The sequence below is a fragment of the Telopea speciosissima genome, chromosome 10 (genome assembly GCF_018873765.1).
Source record: "Telopea speciosissima isolate NSW1024214 ecotype Mountain lineage chromosome 10, Tspe_v1, whole genome shotgun sequence".
In the NCBI taxonomy this organism is placed as follows: domain Eukaryota; kingdom Viridiplantae; phylum Streptophyta; class Magnoliopsida; order Proteales; family Proteaceae; genus Telopea; species Telopea speciosissima.
In genome coordinates this window covers 37,727,436-37,741,584 of record NC_057925.1, presented here as the reverse complement: position 1 = coordinate 37,741,584, position 14,149 = coordinate 37,727,436, and the positions used below count along the sequence as shown (strand labels likewise).

Sequence of the window (14,149 nt, the reverse complement as noted above, 5' to 3'; positions counted from 1 at the left end):
GCTTAGATCAGATCGGGTCGGCCCAACATTTGACAGGTATAATGAGTTGGATGTATAATCATTAGCTAGGGTCGGCCTCAAATTTAATGTTTTCCACATGTCATCCTCTCACTGGTGGATAGTAATTTGGTTCATCACTAATCTAAAAAGAATTAAACATGCAATTTGCTTCATGAAATGATGACAAAAGACAGCCTTTCCAATCTAAAATTTTCATAATAATAAATATCCTCTAGCACAAATTGCAGGTATGTGCATCTAAAGGATTAGCAAAAAATTTTAAATGGGTCCAGCAAAGAGATCCAGAGGGCCAAAAGTCAGGGTAAGTGGATTATCTCAATCATTTGAGTCACATTGTTCTCAAGTAGTTTTGAAAGAGAAAGGTTTGCCACAACATAAGGGCTCATTTGAAGGATTACAAGAAACGCAATTACACCTTCCACTCTAAAATCGAACAGAAACTGAGAGGATCCGAGAGAACTTACTCGCATAACCTCTGTGATGTCACGAAGAGGGCTCCTCGGGTGGAAGGGCTAAATCAAGTCCATTTCCACCTAAAAAATAACGTGAAAATAACCATTTAATTTTTTTTAACCACCATTTTTATTGTTCATAGAAAGTTTAGAAACTCTCTGTTTCTTTCTCTTTCCCTCTCCCTTCTTCATTTTTTCTTCTCTCATTTTCATCTTCATCCTCCTCTTCCACTACCCATTTCGTCGAGGAGGATGAAAACCTCATGCAAACCCCAGAAGACACAAGAAAGAAAAAAAAGAAAAGGAAATCACACAAAGTGTTTGTAAAAAAGATGAAATGAAGGATCCATCTCCATTTCCAAGGAGAATAGATTAATCCAAATAGTTCTTCTCCTTCTCTATCTCTACTCCATATATGATCTATATATACAGGGGAAGTCAAAAAGAGAAAACCCAATTCAAATTGAAGAAGAAAGAGAAGATTTATCAAGATGAACGGTCTGTTCTCAAGCTCCTTCAAGAAGTACACAGACCTGAAGCGTCAGGCCTACCAGCTAGACGACATGGAGTCAGGTGGAGAAGCTGGAAAGGAAAGCGTGAACCTTGACAGGTTCTTCGAAGATGTGGAGAAAGTTAAGGCCGAGATGAGGGGTGTGGAGAAACTTTACCAAAAGCTTCAAGATTCCAATGAAGATAGCAAAACTGTTCACAATGCCAAAACCATGAAAGAGCTCCGAGCGCGTATGGATTCTGATGTCCAACTTGTTTTGAAACGCATCAAGATTATAAAGGCCAATCTTGAAGCCCTGGAATACTCCAATGTCGCTCATCAAAATCTCCCTGGTTGTGGCCCTGGCTCCTTTGCAGATCGTACTCGAACCTCAGTGGTTGCTGGGTTGGGGAAAAAACTCAAAGACATGATGGACGATTTTTAAGGGCTGAGAGCAAAGATGAATATCGAGTATAAGGAGACCGTGTAGCGCAAGTATTTCACCATTACAGGTCAGAAAGCTGATGAAGAGACAATTGAGAACCTGATTTCAAGTGGGGAAAGCGAGAATTTCTTAGTTGTCCTTGAAGATGAAACAAACAAATTTCTCTGCGATTCAGGCCTTGAAGGCTAAGTAGTAAACCGAATTTGGGTATTTTTAGAACCCTAGATTAGATTGAAGGAGAAGAAGTTGCAGGTCAGATTACACTTCAATTCGTAAGACACTATCGAGCGGAGAGGATAGTTGTAGGTGACGTTCGATGACGGTAGTAGATTTCTTTAGTGACGATGGTGAGTTGCAACTTCTCTGTGAAACTCTTGAGGATGATGAGAGTAGAGAGTGTGGTTCTTGAGGACGATGTCGAGCAGAGAGGATTCTTTGGAATCTTTTTTCACCAAAAATTATCGGGCATAGTTTTTCCAACTTGTGCCAAGAAACGACAGAACATGTCTAACATGTTCTATCAAAAGTCTTCTAGGGAGCATAAATTTTGATTTTTGTTTTTAAAAAAAGTTACAAAAAACACTTCGTTATGAAGTAGTTTTTAGGTATTTTTCCATTTATCAGAATGAAAAAACACCAAAAACTGTTTCTCGTAATTAGGTTATCTAGCGGAGTCTCGATTTCTTGTTTTGACCGTTTTGTGGTCCAAAGTGAAAAACTGTTGCCCAATAATTGAAGGAAACTGTTGTCCGATAATTGAAGGAAAACTCTCGACCTACTCCCTTCTCTTCTCTGCTCAGCTAGCGTGAGAGCTCCAGAAAATCCATGGCGAAATACGGGGAAGGAGACACCCGATGTAAAAACAAAAGGCCATCTCACAAACCTCTCTCACAAAACAACCGTCTTTTGCTTGCTTGTCTTTTTCAACCTCAAGAACTGCTACTCACAGCTTCTCCAAACTCAAGATCTACAACGTAATAGATTCTCCTACCGCCATTGAATCTTTGCAAATCGCCTCTCTTTCGCCTTAGTGAACGTTTGAAAGAGACGACCCTATAGCCTCTCCTATCGCTATTGAATCTGACCTGCAACTCACCATCGTCACTCGACGGTCTCTCCTACCATCATCACGTCACCTACAACTATCCTCTCTGGTCGACAGTGTCTCACGAAGTAAGTAATCTGACCTGCAATTTTCTTCTTCTTCAATCGAATCTAGGGTTCTAATACCCAAATTCGGATGCAATGTACTGTTGGTGGCATTTGATTTGTTCGAATCTAGGGTTCTAAAATACCCAAATTCGGATTTCAAAATGTACAAGAGAATGGGATGTATGCTACAAGAGATTGGTTTGAATCTCATTCGTGAAAACCCTATAAAACATCCTCATCCTCTCCGATAGAGTTCTCAACCCACTCCATGGAAGTCCTCATGTATGCCGTGGTTGAGGTTTATTTCCCCCTGCTCCCTCTTTTCTTTAAATGATATAGAATTGTAATTGTAATTAAATTTAATGATATTCTTGAGGAGTACCTGGAGTTGCAGTGCTCTGAATTTCTGCTGCACTAGTTGTTTAATTTTAAAAATCATTCTCTTTTGAATTTATGTGTTTTATGTTGGTTCAATTAGCTTCTTCATCTTTTACCCGTAGCACTTCCTCTAGAAGATAAATGACAGCAGTGTGAGGAATTTACCGTTAGCTGTATGCTAAAAGCTGCCACCATAGTGATATTTATGAAAAGTTGCCTGGACTTGTTGGATTCCTCTGTCTATTGTCACAGCTGGTTGCTGAGCCCTGAACAGGCAGTGAATATTATCAGTCTTGATATAGTTTAGGCAAGGATTTATGTCGCTGAGATGAAGACCTTTAGACTTGGGAGTGATATCAACAACAAAAGCACTCCTGTAGGTTCATATTGATTTTAAATTAAACATGGCAACTGTTGCACTAGTCGTTATTGTAACATGAATAAACCATCTTAGTTGATTCATCCCCTTGTATTGTAAAACTAGTTTGCAATAGCCAACTAGGCTCGTCTCACAGTAGGATCACTCTACAACAATATAAAGCCAGATTACAGTAAGTACAGACAATAATAGATTGACAGAAAACCCTCCAAATCTCAGCTTAAAACAATGGCTAGATGCTGAGATACTTGAGCTAATACTCCTATTGAGTGGAGGTCCAGTAGGACTGAATAAATCTTCAAATCTCATCTTAAAACAATGGCTAGATGCTGAGATACTTGCAGGTCTCAGAAATATAAAGTAAAGTTCAGTATTTAGTAACTAATTACCACAGAGATCTTGGACCATGGGATGGTCCTCAAACTGCCATCGAACAACAGAGTAGGGATGGTGATTTGACCTTCAAAAGATGTGCAGCAAACGATGGCTGGAGTGAAGGATCTTGAGTCTCGAAAATTTTGGAAGAAAAATCCAGTCCAGTGAAACCCCAAGGGGAATAGTCTTGTTCAACAACCAACTGATGGGGAAACTTCCAAGAACTCTTGAAGCATTCAATAGCAGTTCTAACAGCAACACAGCTTATTAGTGTAAATGGGAATAAAGAAAAAACGTATGATTTCTCTTCATTCTCAGATTGATACTTGTGACTCCCTTTGCTGAAATTTTGATCTGGGAAAACATGTGTTTATTGATAGTTTGAATGAAATCTATTGCTTCTAGTGTTACTGGCATTTCAGTGGTTATTGTATGATGAAGAGAGAGAGAGAGAGAGAGATCTCAAAAGGCTTCATTGAGTAGGAAATAAGGAACTTCTTAAGGTAGAAGAAGTCGATGAACTCAATCCCTCACATCCCCCTCAGTGAAAATCAAATGCTAAAGTCTATTCAAACTTGTCAGGTCTTTTAATTCCTTAATTTATCTAAAAGATTGAGATGTGAGATTAGCATGTGTAGGTTTGAATGTTTGATTAGATGTTTATTCAAATCGAACCAGTCCACTTCACAAGATTCTAAAAGTCATTTCTTTCATCCATTCATATTTAACATGAACAGAAATGAGGCATTCTCTGTGAAGACTAGATGCGTTTAAATGCTGTGGCAAGCCAATTGTCTGATTTCAGTTTAATTGACAGCAAGTACTGAAGCTTAAATAATTGCATTCAGTGTTGTTCTTAGATGATTTTTCGTAGCTTTATTTATCCTTGTGGCCAAACTCTGTCTGGGCTTAAACTTTTCTTGTAAGCAGAGGACCTTAGGTCTTTGCAATCCACAAAATATAGCCTCATTGGACCTGCCATGTGCAGATATCAGGGCCATATTCAATTTGACCCTGCAAATCACTAAGTCATGACCAAGGTTATAGGATCTGAAAAGTTCACATTCTTGAACCTTCATTAATGGGTCAAGATGCTCTGCAACTTCATTGGCTTCCTTTGAGCTTTTCCTTTTCTTCTTTTCTTTTTTTTTTTCCCTAGGTGGAGTGGATAAAAACAGATGCTACCCACCATTACCAACTGAAGACTTGGAAGTCATGTTTAGTAGAACAAAGCTTTCTTTCTCAGTATAAAGCTCTCATTATAGGAATTGAAGCCTAAGTGGGAGTGATAGGAGAGGTCAGTAACACAAGGAAAAATCCATAAAAACTTGCTTTGTGATGTGTCTTCTTGCTTCTTTACAACTTCCTCTTGCTCCTGTTCCAGTGGAACCCATCTCACATGCTAAAAGCTAAATTAGAAGGTAATCACAAATGCTTGCTTCCACATATGTGATTTCAATGGATTTGATCATGATATCAAACCAATTGAAAAGCAATCTAATCAGAGTAGATTTGGATGTAACTGTATCTGGTTTGTTTCTATTATGAATTGGTCTTCATTAGTTGAATCATTTATTACTTGACTTATATTGAGATGGTTGAGTCAACTCAATGATGCTTTTGGTAATTAAAACCAATATAGCCCCACGTGAAGCTGTGCATGCTCTCCTTCATTCCTGTGACTTGCCATTTGTGCCTCTGGTCCAACACATATAATGGAATGAAATGGATGAGATACCCACCTTCCATTTTTTTTTTTTGGTAGAATACCCACCTTCTATTTACTCTCAGAATAATGAGAGATGTTGCAGGTACCTTTGGAGTACTCAAGCTACCTAAAATTATAAGTACAAACATATATGCAGCTTCATTATTGGACTCACTATGACCATTAGAGGTTTCTTTAATATGGACTCATCTTGTGCTTTGATGTGTATCATTTTCTGTTGGTTTTATGATGTTGTGTGAAACATGGCAAGGATGAGCATTATGTGTCAAGGTATGTGGCAAGGTCTCATGGTTGTTTGTAAATTCCAAGCTCTATTTGATGGGGTTTTAGCTCAAATTGGTAGAGCACTTGGAACATGAGTATGTTCCAAGGGGATGGTGGTTCGAATCCACCAAGGCCATTTTTATTCAACTTTTCATAGCATAGTCAGTTATAGCACTAATCTACACAAGAACCCAATTTTAATGGCATCTTTAAAATTAAAAAGTTTTTGTGCATCTCTGTATCTTTTATTTTAATATACACTTTATATGGATTTGTAATAACTTTTAATGTCCTAGCATCTTTGACTTTATATGGATCATACTATTAATGGCATTTTTGTAATTTATAGTAACATATTAGTGCATATCTGTCTCTTTTTTTAATGTACATTTTATATGAATTTTTATTAATATTTAAATTTTTTTAATAAGATAATAATAATTTTTAATGTCCTAACATCATTGACTTTATATGGATTATAGCATTAAGTGCATTTCTGTAAATTATAGTAAACATTACAAAACTGTTGTAAAAACAAGCTTTATCAAATACTTTTACATTACAAAAGTGTTTTGGATACGTTCCTGTAACAGGTTTATCAAACACCATTTTGCAACCCAGAAACGTTATTCTATAAACAAAAACACCAAAATACGTTTTTAGATAGAAATGGCACAGAAACACGCGTAACGTTATCAAATGGTGCCTCCGTTTCTTCATTGAAGCTCCTTTGTGGATGCAATGGGAATAAAATGAATTAAATCAAATTTTAAAAAAGAAATTATTGCAATCATTACAAAACATGATTTATCAGTTATTCAAAATCATTTTTTGTGGAATTTACTCAAATCATTTTACATCTGGTTTTCGAATGGGAAAGTTTTTCTTAGTCGATCCTTTCCTTTTGAGTTGAAAAATTTACATGTATCTGCCCTGAGGTAATACTTAATTATAGACCCACTCGTAAGTTTTGAATATTTACATATATCACTTCTATTTTTCAAAATAATTAATAAGTAAATCCACTTCATTAGTTGTTCCCATTAGTTGCGAATAGTAAGAGTGTTTCAGACATTTTATGGCCAATATACCCTTGATAGGGTAAAATGACATTAATGTACTTGTCTTCATATTCTTCATCGAAACTCTTTCTTCCACTACCTGGTAAGTGGAGCAAGAACATCACCGTTTAATGACAAGCTTTCCGGTGAGTACGGGTTTGATAAGAATTAAATTCTCTCTCTCTCTCTCTCTCTCTCTCTATATATATATATATATATATATATATATATATATATATATATATATTTTATAGTATAACATAAAACAGGATTGGACCGTGCTTGGCTAGGCTCAGCTCGAGTATTGGTTATTAGTTTTAAGGATTTTGAATTTGGTTCCCTTTAAGCTTCTGTGTTATACTATACTTTATCCATTTAATTTATTTTTCATTCACCCAAAAAAAAGTAAATTGGATATAAATCTGTGCGTAACATGTGGAAGGAGAATTGCGAAGAATGTGGTATGCCTTACATATTTTCTTTCAAGAGACAATCTAACGGCGAAATCAAGTAAGATCAATATCGCGCCTTCAATTCAAGAATAGATTATAAAGCAAATGATGATCACTATGCAAATGCCTAAATCGAGGAACGTAAAAAAAAACAATATCTTCTTTCAAGAATTATCTTCCAAATACGGATGCTAATAATCTTGATTGGATGGACACCCAAATGATTAGACATGAAACGTCGGAGGGGGAAGACATTATTGACATCCTGTAAATATGTTATGCTATATATAGAACTCCAGCGCCTCAATAGAGTGTTGGAAAATTATCTCCTCCTATTTCCTGCCCAACCTAGTTCTCCAGTTCCTCTTATAGGAGATTGATAGGTTGTCGGCGGCAAGAATACCCTTTCGAGGGGGTTACCTCCTAGAAGAAGAAGAAGAGAGAATTTGAGCAGAATTGTTATAGTATTTCATTATCTTCCTTCCCTCTTTATACAAGCAAGTCAGACATTCTAAATGACATTTTCTTAGGAGAATTTGATCTCCATCCTAACTAACTATATGGTCACGCAGAAGAACTGATTGACTTCGCAGGCGCATGCTTCGTCGAGTTGACTGGAGGGCCACCGTGGAACCCTCTGCTGGTGGGTCACTCTCTATTGCCACCTATTCCATAGGAGTGTGCTCATCAAGGGAGACATGCTCTGCTGTAATCGTATCATTACCGACCCCTTCAAGGACAACCTTGTCCTCAAGGTTGAGAGAAGAAAATTCTTGCCGTAGAATAGCAGCATCGACCCAAGAGGCTTCTTCGAGAGGTAATCCAGCCCACTGGACTAAAGCTTGGGTGATCCACTGGTCGTGACGGCGGACCTGGAGAGAACGAAGTACGGAGAGAGGAACAGGATGTTGCAGCTCCGAAGGTGCGATAAGACTCACGGTTGGCGGTTGCAGAGGATCACCTACAAACTTGTTGAGGAGGGAAATATGGAAGACGGGATGCAGTTTAGATGAAGCAGGTAAAGCCAGCTCATAAGCAACAGGGCCGAAGCATTGCGTGACCTAGAAGGGGCCAAAGTAACGACGTCCCAGCTTTTGATTAAGTCGTTGGGCAAATAAGGATTGACGGTAAGGTTGCAGCTTGACTAAAACCCAATCCCCAACTTCAAATTGGACATCGCGACGCCGTTTATCAGCTTGGGACTTCATCCGAGCCTGAGCACGCAATAAATTAAGCTTTAATGTGCGGAGGAGAGCATCTCGGGAGACCAACTGGTGATCAACTGCTTCATTGGGAGAGGAATCAGGTATATATTTCACAAGGGTAGGAGGAGGGCGGCCATAGAGCACCTCAAATGGAGACATGCCTACAGCACTGTGATAGGCTGTGTTGTACCAATATTCTGCCCAAGGGAGAAATTGCACCCACCGATGAGGTTCATCCATAACATAACTGCGGAGGTACATTTCAAGACAACGGTTCAACACCTCCATTTGTCCATCGCTCTGTGGATGATACGCGCTGCCCATACGTAAGGTGGTGCCCTGTAAGCGAAAGAGGTCACGCCAAAATGAACTGATAAAGATTGGGTCACAGTCACTAACAATAGACCGTGGAATCCCATGGAGCTTAACCACTTTGGCTGCAAACACAGAGGCCACCTTGTGGCTGTTGAAATTACTAGCCAAAGAAAGGAAATGTGTGTATTTGGTTAGGCGATCCACCACGACGAGAATCACAGTCTTGCCAGTCGAGGGAGGCAGTTTAGTTACAAAGTCCATTGATATATCTTCCCACACACGATCTGGAATGGGAAGGGGCTGCAGCAGTCTAGCAGGGGAGGTGGTGAGATACTTCGTTTGCTGACAGATGATGCATTGGGCCACAAAAGCCTTGGTAGCCTCACGCATGCCCTTCCAAAAAAAATTAGATGCAAGCCGATGATAGGTACACAGGAATCCGGCATAGCCACCAAGGGGGGAAGTATGGAATTCTTGTAGCAGAGTATTGCATAGAGGGGAAGAAGATGGCAAGACTAATCTTGTTTTAAAATAGAGTAGGCCATCCTTGAAGCGATAATCTGTGGATGTGGAGGAACGACTGCTGATCTGTGCAATCAGAGCCTACAATTCATTGGAATCCAACACTTCTTGTCGAAGCTGGTCAAGAAACTCCAGCCGAATGGTGGAAATGGCTAATACAGATGGTGGTTCAGGTGGTGGCCATGACAAGGTGTCCGCGGCATTGTTATCTAGGCCGGGGCGATAGGAAATTTAAAAAATATAGCCAAGCAACTTGGAAAGCCATTGATGTTGTTCTGGTGTTTGGATGGTTTGATCCATCAACTACTTAAGGCTCTTCTGATCAGTTTGAATAATGAATTTCCGGCCTATTAGATATTGGCGCCAGCGTGCCACTGATTCAGTAATAGCGTACATCTCTTGAACATATGTAGAGGTGGTCTGCATGCGAGGCGAAAGCTTCTTGCTGAAATATGCTATAGGATGGTAATGTTGAGAGAGTACAACACCTATGCCCACACCGGAGGCATCAGCCTCAACCACAAAGGGCGCATTAAAATCAGGCAGAGCTAAGACCGGGGCAGTTGTCATAATGTGTTGGAGTTTCTCAAAGGCTGCTTGTGCTGTGGCTGTCCATGTAAGACTGCCCTTCTTAAGGAGATCTGTCAAGGGCGCTATAATATGAGCATAATGCTGTATGAAGCGTCGATAATAATCCGTGAAGCTTAAGAAGCCACGGAGGTCCTTAATCGATTGAGGAACTGGCCATTGGAGCACAACACTAAGCTTCTCGGGTTCCATAGAAACACCTTCTGCAGAAATAATATGTCCCAAGTAGCTCACAGAGGACTGGCCAAATGTGCATTTAGATCTCTTGGCATAGAGGGAATGAGTGTGCAGGACCTGCAGTACTGTGCGCAAGTGATCGAGATGGGCACTCCACGATTGCTGTAAGCAAGCACATCATAAAAAAAAAAATCAGTACAAAACGTCGCAAGTAAGGACGGAAAATGGCATTCATCGTGGCCTGGAAAGTCGACGTGCATTCGTTAAGCCAAAGGGCATAACGAGAAATTCAAAATGTCCCTCATGAGTCCAGAATGCAGTCCAATGGGTGTGCTCTGTGCGTATGCGGATCTGGTGGTAACCCGACCGTAAATCAAGTTTGGAGAAGAATTTGGCGCCATATAACTCATCCAAGAGCTCATCAACAGTGGGTATTGGGAAACGATCGCACACAGTGACGGCATTGAGAGCCCTGTAATCCACACAAAAACGCCAGGTGCCATCCTTTTTTTTTACCAGTAACACAGGGGAGGAAAATGGACTAATACTTCGGCGAATTACCCCTGTTTGTAACATTTCGGTGACCATACGCTCAATCTTCGTCTTCTGGAAATGGGGGTATCGATAAGGTTTGACATTCACCGGCTGAGTCCCGGGGAGCAGATTGATAGTGTGGTCCTGAGGCAGGGAAGGTCGGAGGCCCTGGGGGACTTGAAAAACCTCATCGAACTCAGATAAGATGGTGTCGATGTCGTGGTGACAAGGGCTATCATGGGTGGCATCCACTTCCTACAATTTTAAATGGAAGAGGGCTGCACATGCATTGCTGTCCAGCATTCTACGCAAATGGCTACATTGCAAGGGCACCGGGGGTAGGGAGGGAGTGCCACGCAACAAAACACGATTACCATCAACTGAAAATTCTAATGTCAAATTGTGATAATCAAATACAATGGGACCTAGTTGGGCCAGCCATTGGACCCTAAGAATCAAATCAGTGCCAAACAAGGGTAAAACGAAGGCATCAATGCAAATAGTATGAGAAGCTAATTGAATAGAGGGGTTAGAATAGAGGGGTTCTAGACAATACCCTCACTGCAGAGACGATCACCATTTCCGACCATAAGAGTGAGATTCTGGGTAGGCTCAATGTTGAGGCCTAAGTGCTTGGCCACAAGACTCTGAAGAAAATCATGCGTGCTGCCGCCATCGACCAAGATCTGAACGGAGGCATTGGTAATGGTACCTGCAAGGCGCAGCGTGCTGGGTGAGATATGACCGGCCAAGGCGTGATAGGAAATCTCAGTGGTGGATATCGGCTCAATTGTCGTAAGAGCTGGTTCCTCTGACGGGAACGTCCTCGGTCTGAGATTCATCTGGCGGATCATCAACATATTGGAGCAAAAATAGTTGCCAGGATTTACAACGGTGACCCGGAGAAAATCGATAATCACAATTATAGCAGAGGCCTTTGTCTCGCAGCGCTTACATCTCCACTGGACTCAGACGCTTGATAGGAATTCAAGTAGAAGAGGTAGAAGGGGGAGGGGCAGGAAGGAGGGGAACAGGGGAATGAATAGTCGACGTGGTAGAAGATGTAGCACGGGAGGGGTAGGTGGAACTAGAAACAGAGGAAGAAAATGGGTGACGGACGGAGAGAAACTTGCCCTCCTGGTGGCACGCTAAACCCACCACCTCAGACATGGTCGAGGGACGAAAGGTCATGACCTCATTAAGGATATCATGGCAGAGCCTTGAAACGAAGCAGCTGACAAGAAAGGAAGGAGAGAGATTCATCGTGCGATTCGCCAGGGCTTCAAAGCGAGATTGATAATCGGCGACGGTGGAGGTTTGAGTCAACTTCGACAAAGTGGCCTGAGGGTCGTCGAAGTCGGAAGGGCCAAATCGGATCTCGAGAGAAAGAGTGAAATCAGGCCACAAGGTGAACGAAGAGGAACGATTCATCCATTGGAGGGCAGGGCCGTCCATATGGAAGGAAGAAATCAACAAATGTTGCTCCTCCAGTGTGCCGTGATAGTCGAAGAATCATTCAGCCTTGAAAATCCAGCCGATGGGATCGTCGCCGTCGAAGCGTGGAAAATTCAGACGGACAGTGTGGGTTTGGATTGGGGCTGGGCTGGAAGAGGAGGGAAGGGAGATGATCGGAGGGTTGGATAGACTGGGAAATAGTTCAGGGATCGGAGACTGAGCGAGGCGAAGAACCTGCTCAAGACGACCATCAAGAGCGGTGAAGCGGAGAGTCAGATCTGAAACAGAGGCTTGGAGAGCGTCAAGACGATCACCCTGAGCTGTAGATGATTTGGTGAGGGCTTTTATAGCTTCATCGAGCAAGCGTAAGCGAGTTCCTTCAGCCATCGGGGCAGAAGAATTCTCTCAATGAAAGCACCAATGATAGGTTGCCGACGGTGAGAATACCCTTTCGAGGGGGTTACCTCCTAGAAGAAGAAGAAGAAGAGAGAATTTGAGCAGAATTGTTATATTATTTCATTATCTTCCTTCCCTCTTTATACAAGCAAGTCACACATTCTAAATGACATTTGTTAGGAGAATCTGATCTCCATCCTAACTAACTATATGGTCACGCAGAAGAACTGATTGACGTCGTAGGTGCATGCTTCGTCGAGCTGACTGAAGGGCCACCGTGGAACTCTCTGCTGGTGGGTCCCTCTCTATTGCCACCTGTTCCATTGGAGTGTGCTCATCAGGGGAGACATGCTCTGCTGCAATCGTATCAGAGATGGTGGACTTCATCGAGGCAGGGAACTGGAGAGGATAAAGATCCTTGAGAACTGGCACGCTTCTGTAGAGTTCTCTTATTTGTGGTGTTATATGAGCCAAACTTGACTTATCTAAAAAATAAGTACAAAAATCAATCCGGAAAGGGAAAATACGAAATAAGGTGGGAATCAATTTTCGATAAAAACTAGAAAGAGAAAGGGAAACAGATATTATCACAACTACCTTGAATACCGCCATGTCCAAGCTAACCGTAGTCATTTATACCCGAAGGAACCTGAATATAGAACCTTTTAATGTGAGAGAGAGAGGAATTATTCTCTACTCTGTTCTACAGCTCTTCTAAGTATGGTATCTAAGATCACAGAGGAACAAAACCAACTTGAACAAATCAGTTTTGTCCTCTGGCCTAGTTAGATAGGCTAATCTTGTAAATTAGAAAGGGTTGTGGGTGGAAACTACATACTACCCTACCAAACCTTGGTTACAACAAGATTTTCCTTATGTATATTCGCCTAATTTTATTGGGCACATCTTATATATATCCTTACAGCAAGCATGATAATACTTTTGTTTCCTTATTTCTCTGTTTTTTTTTTGTTCCTAGGAACGAAAAAAAAAAAAAAAGAATAAAAATCCGTTTGGTAACACCAGTTCATTTTTTTATTCATGGGAATAAACCGAAACAATAAAGTTCCAGAGAAATAGAAAAAATGGGGGTGTGTTCTTTGTGTGGGATGCAGGGGCCACGCTATGCGCAACAGCCAATGGCGGCCCTTGCCCAGTCACCTTGGGTGGCGGAATTTCTGGCATTCATGGGGGAGTGCCAGTCATTTCCACCTAGGGGTGTCAACGGGCCCGGCTGGGCCGGGCTTTCACTAAACCCTTGCCCAACCCTAGGAGCCTTAACCTAAACCCAAGCCCAGCCAGGGCCAAGCATATCCTCAACCCAGCCTAACCCTGGCAGGGTTTTCCCAAGCCCGACCCGGTCCTGTTGGCCCTAAATATCTTTGCCCATTGAGCTTGTGGAACTAACAAAGCCCACTCACAGCCCACTTTACAAAGCCCAAGCTATAAAAAAAAAACAAATTTTCGGAGATAGGCTGTTTCTAGACTCAAACCCATAACCAATTGGTCACAATAGAGGAATTTTAACCATTGCACCAAGGCCCGCTCTTTGTATAATTTTTTAAATATATAGTGTATAATATAGGGTCCGACTGGTCCTGCTAGGGTCAAGGCCTCAACCCAGACCCGACCCGGTCTTGCCAGGGCCAGTAAAACACTAAACCCAGCTTGACCTTATATTAATACAGGCCTGGCCCGGCCCTATTCAGGCTCAGGGCAGGTTCGGGCTGGCCGGGTTTTTTTGACACCCTTATTTCCA

General features: G+C 41.5%; 1 pseudogene; it reads left to right on the top strand.

Annotated features, from left to right (window-relative positions):
* The first annotated feature begins 927 nt into the window (after positions 1 to 927).
* LOC122643533 lies at positions 928 to 1,597 on the top strand (annotated as a pseudogene).
* Positions 1,598 to 14,149: the final 12,552 nt, after the last annotated feature.